The following is a 6000-nucleotide window of genomic DNA, read 5'->3' on the forward strand; positions in this document are numbered from 1 at the left end:
GTCCCTCATCACTCCAGGGCTTGGCTGGGCACAATATAGTCTACCCCAGTTTTATTAAGTTGGAGAGCACCCCATAAACTTGCTTAGCTTATTTGCTTTGTTATTCAGCTTAAAGAAAAACAAAATCCCAAAACAGAACCAACACTGTGCAGGAACAACAGACCAGTGAAGTTTAAACCAAATAAAAGCAAGTTTCTTCCCCCACCACTTGCCAAACTCCATCAGGACACTGACAAACTCAGACCCTTGAAACTACTTGGCTTGAAGGGTTGTAGTGAAACTAAAACCCAAGATCGCAATCTGGGAGCACACCCTGTTCCACCCTGCAGCAGGAGAGCAGCAATGCCCAGGCTCCTCAGAGACTCTGCATCCAGCCATCCTAAAATTCCTTCTGTCATAACCCAAACCGAATTGTTCCCAGCTTTACATCCTAACTTTTTATGGTACTTCTCCTGTTTTGTTAATGGATTTCCCTTTTCCAAGCAGAAGCAGCTTTCAAGCTCATTACTGAGCAGACCTTATCTGAAAGGAGCTGCTGTCCCTCAGGAACATAGTGGAAAATATGAAATCACAACGAAACTTATATCTGGAAACTTCGCATGTGATGAGCTGAAACTTTGTTATGGGAAATACGCTGCTTCTGTTCAGCAACAACCTTGGCAGAGTTGTTTTTTTTTTTTTTCCCCAGAAATCAAGTCCCACATTGCTATGTGACAAAAGTAAATAATGACTCATTAAATGATCCTAAGAAGAAAAACTGAAGGCTTGCTCCTCTCAAAGGTATTTGCACTGGGAAATTTGATAATGTCACCAAACACAGCAGCAAACATTACTTGAAGATTTTCTCTCTTTGTTGAGCCAGCCAGCAGCATGCTGAAACCACTGCTCTACGTGGCTGTGCAGTCACCTTCACAACAAAGCTTTGTTTTTCCATCCTCAGACAAAGTTCGATACAGAAAAAACTATATGTCAAAAAGGCTGTGTGAAGAATTAGACAGAGGCACTGCCACAGCTGGTCGTCTTAATGCCAGGCACACTGCGCTTAAGAGGCCAACTCTCTCACTGGAAGGCTTATTTTAATTCCACTTGAGTTTGACTAAATACTCCAAAAACAATTCCTTTAACACCCATTACCATAGTAGTCACAGCCCTTGTACCAAGCTAAAAACTTGTGCAAGGCTCTCAAAGACAAGAGGCAGATTCATTTAACAAAAATAGGAAAGCACGATACAGAATGTGTGATATGGGAGGTCTGTGTGAAATGTCTGATACTACACAGCAAACGCGCCATGGAGCAGGGACTTCAAGCCAACTCCAAAGGCATATTTAAAATTAAATAAATTATTCTTTCTCTCCATTTCACAGCAGTTAAGGCATCAGCACTGGCAGAGGTTAAGCAGGCAATTCGTTTACTCCTCCTAAGTTACCTCATCCATAGTAAGTTGTCTTGGTTGGGGTTTTGGTGGGGAAGAGGGGAGGGTGGGTTGTCTTTCACTTGCAACCACCACTTTGACACTGTAATGTCTCTGCAATAATACTCTTCTTAGCAACCTCTTTAGCACCTACAGGTCAGCACCCTGACCTTTGATAGAGACTACAGTAGCAAAAAGTCATATATATTAGATTGAAAACTAGATAAGTTCTATTTAAGAACAAATTAAACCCTTTTATGCATTTCTGCAGCTAAAATTTTTGACATATTCAGACCTGAAACTTTAGTCGAGTCATTAAAATGCAAAAAAATTACATGTAGCTGTCTACAGTAATGAGGGTATTCATATTTGCAGCTTGACTCTCAACCCTATTGAGATTTACATATTTTTTAAATAAATTTTCATCCAACTAAGACAGTATATATAATTAATGAGATACAATCTTTCTACAATGATTTCTTCACACTGTAGGTTTATAGCTACATTCCTTTTTCTTTTAATGTTCATATCTTTCTGTGTGCACTCCTTGGGTATGCATTGGCATCACAAGGTGCTCCCCGTCCCTGGCTGCTACTGCCAGGAAACAGAGCCAGGAGGTCCCCACACAATCCTGGCCATGCCCAGCCACAAGCCCAGGTGCTATTCCAGCCCCAGCCTGTTCTCCTGAAATAAGCCTTGAATGCATTAACTTTGGGGCAGTGCTCATCATCCTTTTCAGTCTTCATTTGACAACAGGATGGGGCTGTGTCTTAGGGGGAAAAAAGTTCGATACCCACTGAAGAGGAGGATATATCCACCTAGAGAGGGATAGTGCTTCATGTGCAAAACTGGGCTAGTGGTCATCCTGAAAATCAGTAGAGGTAGGCTGATCCTTTCTAATTGCTTGCCACGCACTGCTCTGGGCCTGGATAACATTTGCCAAATGCAAAACCTCTGCCTTTATCCAACTTTCACAAAAAGTGAGCTTTTTGTACTTAGGACTGATAATCCTTCTTAAGAAGGATTTTTTACATTCATATGCTTTAAAGTTCCAAAACTTTCTGAAAGACTTCAGTTCCCATGCCCCAAAGTGATCTTGGACTGGGACTCTATTTTTTTTTCAGTACCAAACTGCTTGATGTATCTTCTCCCACAATGCATGACCGCCTTGCAGACATTTAACATGTGTTTGTATACTGTGTTTATTGCAAAAGGCAGAGTGGTGGAGTTTTCCTCAGTTTATAAATATGGACATGCTCCTTAAGCCTTCCCAGATAATTCTAGAGATACGGAGAGACAAGGTTTTGTATCTACCTGTAAAGCGTTAGGTCTGCCATTTCTAAATAATTCCAGTAAGGAAAAAGCTATTGAATTTTAACAGTTTCTATTCAGCAAGCACCATAGTGTCACACACAAATGTGTTTTCACCTTCTGGACCCTAGCTCAACCAAACAACTGCTTGTCATTCCTACAAGTGGTTGCAGTTTATTGCAACTTTTTCCTTAAGCCTACTCTCCTTTACAATTTCTAGATCACAAAAATCCTTCTGATAATTAAAGTGACTAAATTCCGAATGTTGCCAATACCATGATCTTACATATAAATGAAGTTGCTGCTATTTTATAGCTCCCTGGCACTTTTATAAGCTGGCTTTATCACTGTTGCAACTTCTTACATATATTTAGGCTCAAATCAACTACTGTCAGTACTGCAGACAAGAGTAACTGCTTCTTTACATGTAAAATGCTCTTAAAAGCTTTGTTGCTATCCTCTGTTTAGTGTGTAGGCAGTTATTTACATAGTGGAAATGCTTTACCATTATCAGTGGGTTTGAAGCAGTTCCTCTTGTGGCAGTTCCACAGTGTAAGCAAATATTTTTTTAAAAAATCTGCATAAGAAATATTTAGATATTTTAGTGCCCTTTAAGTTGGATAAAACCACCACCTTTTTCCTCGTCAGTTACATGCACAGGGTTTAAATACAGTATTGTGGGTACTGTTCAGCTCTGAATGTCTCTAAATTCTCTTTCATTTTCTCCTTTCTGCTCCCCACCTTCTTCTTCCCCATGGTCTGCTTCCTGCTATCTCACATCTGTCTGACAATACTCAGAATATTTTTGTAGGGAAAAAAAAGCAGTAAAATTTTAAGACACACTGAAAGCCAGAGCAGCATTCTCTTGATGTACAAAAGTCTTGCCTCCAAAGTCAATATTTGTTGTGAATAGCATATGCATGTCAAAATTAGCAGGCTGTGCCCATATCCACATTCATGTCTCATTTCTAACTCAGCCCTTCCAGCCAGGTTAGCACTAGGTGGAAGATGCTGTGCTTCCACCCCTGCACATGGAAAGTGATGCCACGTATCTCCAGCTCACTCTCTTCACTGCAGTCATTTCAGACCCAATGCCTAAAACGATCCATACTTGTCAGAGGACAACCTTTCTAGGGGAAAGGAATGGCTCTTGCTTGCAAGAACAGCAGGCACAGCCACCCACACTTAGCAGATACCATGTACTGCATACCCTTCTAAAGCAACATCCAGCAATGTTAAAGCAGAGCCTCTGACCATAGAAATTACTCGAGCTCTGCTGAGGTGCATGAACTGGTGACAATTATCTCCACCTGACAACATGCTCCAGAGGACATCCTGTACCAAGTTACATCAGCACATACATTTGAACCACTGTGGACTATCTAAGGAAAAAGCTAAAAGGACCAACTCAAATTCTTATCAGAGGCTGCTTTGGCTAGAAATACCTTGTCAGGAAAGGTTAGCAGAAAGCACGGGGCTGTCTCTGACAAAGACCCTACCAGAGGTGCTATTAAAGGTTAAACAGCTGATCTTTCCAATGAGTAATCCCTAACTTTCATCTGCAGATGGCCGTCTGAGTGGATTTTTCCTGAGCAGCTCAGGCGTGCCCCTGCACTGCCCTCCTCCCAGCGAGCTGCCGTCCGCTGTGGCGTAAGGGAAACCAGCTCGGCCCACAGCGGGGTGGAACTATTTTAAGTAATAGTGTCTGATACTAGAGGAGCATGAAATTCAGTCCTGTCATAGCTGAAATACCTAACCCCCCCTTAAAAAAAAAAAAAAAGCTATTGCAAAACCCCTCCCAGAGGCTTATAAACTGAACTCTGGAAATTGCTCTCAAGTTGTAAGCCAGTAAAAGTTAAGTTCTGTATCTTATAACTTACTGTTAAAAAAAATAAACAAAATACATCTATCCACAGCAACAGTCACAGAGTTTTATCTATTGCTCAAGGATTGAGTTGTAGAGATGAGTTTTCTTGCCTCTATTCTAAGACCCGTTATTGTGTATACAAAAGCAGCCCACATAACGACAATGTGTAATCAGCAGTACTGCTGGCCAATTTATACAAGGCAGCAGAAGATACAGGGGAGAAAACGCACTGTCACAATAGATACCTGTAGGCATACAGCCCCTCACTTTCTAATACAAAAACTAGGACCAGAGAGTCCCATTGATTTGGATTTAGTCAAACCCTAAACCATACAGGATTCCATCCAGAGAAATTAAACTCAAATAAAAACACAGAGAAAGGAAGAATAAGATCCATAATTATTCTTGTTATTATCTTCATCATCCCACATAAGCAGTGAAAAAAACCTGTACCAACAAATGCTTAAAGCTTATGTCTGCTGAGTTTCCCATTAATAATTTTCCCCTCCCCAAGAAAGCCACAGACAGGGCAATCATGGGCAGCCCAGGTTAGCCACGTTCTGGTGTATTATTCTTTTTTTTTTTTTTTTAAACCGTCGCAGAACCAGAAAACCAAACTAAAATGTTAGTTGAAAAGATGACCAAGAAGAAAAAAAAAAAGTTATTTGCTTAATCATGACAAACCCAGCACCCAAGCGCCCCAAAACAATAGACTTTTAACCACCTCGTCAATAGCATTTCCACAGAGCCAGGAAAGTGGGGCGTCTCCTGTCTGCCTGAAGGCAGAGACAGACAGCCAAAAAGGAGGTGACTAGGGCCCTGGAACCCCAAATAACCCTTTTTCCTGGTGCGAGGCCAGAAGGGCAGCTCCTGCCCGCAGCACTTGGGCACCTCTGCCCTAAGGTCCTGCACGCTTTGCCCGTGTCGTAAGCCCTGGGCTACGAGCTTTAGGAAGAGACCACTTCAAGCCCAATGCAGGCACAAAATCAGGTTGTTGGGTTGTTTGTTTTTTTGGGGGTGGGGTGGGTTTTTTTGGTTGTTGTTTTGGTTTGTTTTTTGTTTTTTTTTTTACACCTGGTCCTTTTCTCTAGCTTCTTGCATCATTCTTCCTGATTTAATACACAATTTTAGCTCCCTGTGTCATGGGTTATTGGCACACTCAGCCCTTGCTTAATACTGTAAGCAATCTTTACACTCTGTTCTAGCCTACTAATTTCCTTAACATATACTAAAATATCTGATTAAATGCATTTCTCATTCACTGTAAATAAGTCATGAAAATATATAACTGAAGCTTTTTTCAGAGCTGGTATTCAGCCGATATTACTAATCATAATTTGCTGCACTTTTCTGTTGCAAGCAGAATGCTTGGTCAATGTAATTCGATAGTTGTGGAGGAAAGGGCAAGCC

General features: G+C 41.2%; 1 long non-coding RNA gene across 1 annotated transcript in view; it reads right to left on the reverse strand.

Moving 5' to 3' along the window:
- LOC103906736 overlaps positions 1–5387 on the reverse strand; it is a 31111-nt gene extending 25724 nt beyond the window's left edge. The window contains exon 1 of the long non-coding RNA XR_658030.2: positions 5315–5387. This is a non-coding gene — a long non-coding RNA (uncharacterized LOC103906736). The remainder of the gene's footprint in view (positions 1–5314) is intronic.
- Positions 5388–6000: the final 613 nt, after the last annotated feature.

Source organism: Aptenodytes forsteri, unplaced genomic scaffold (genome assembly GCF_000699145.1).
Source record: "Aptenodytes forsteri isolate BGI_AS27 unplaced genomic scaffold, ASM69914v1 Scaffold8, whole genome shotgun sequence".
Taxonomy (NCBI): domain Eukaryota; kingdom Metazoa; phylum Chordata; class Aves; order Sphenisciformes; family Spheniscidae; genus Aptenodytes; species Aptenodytes forsteri.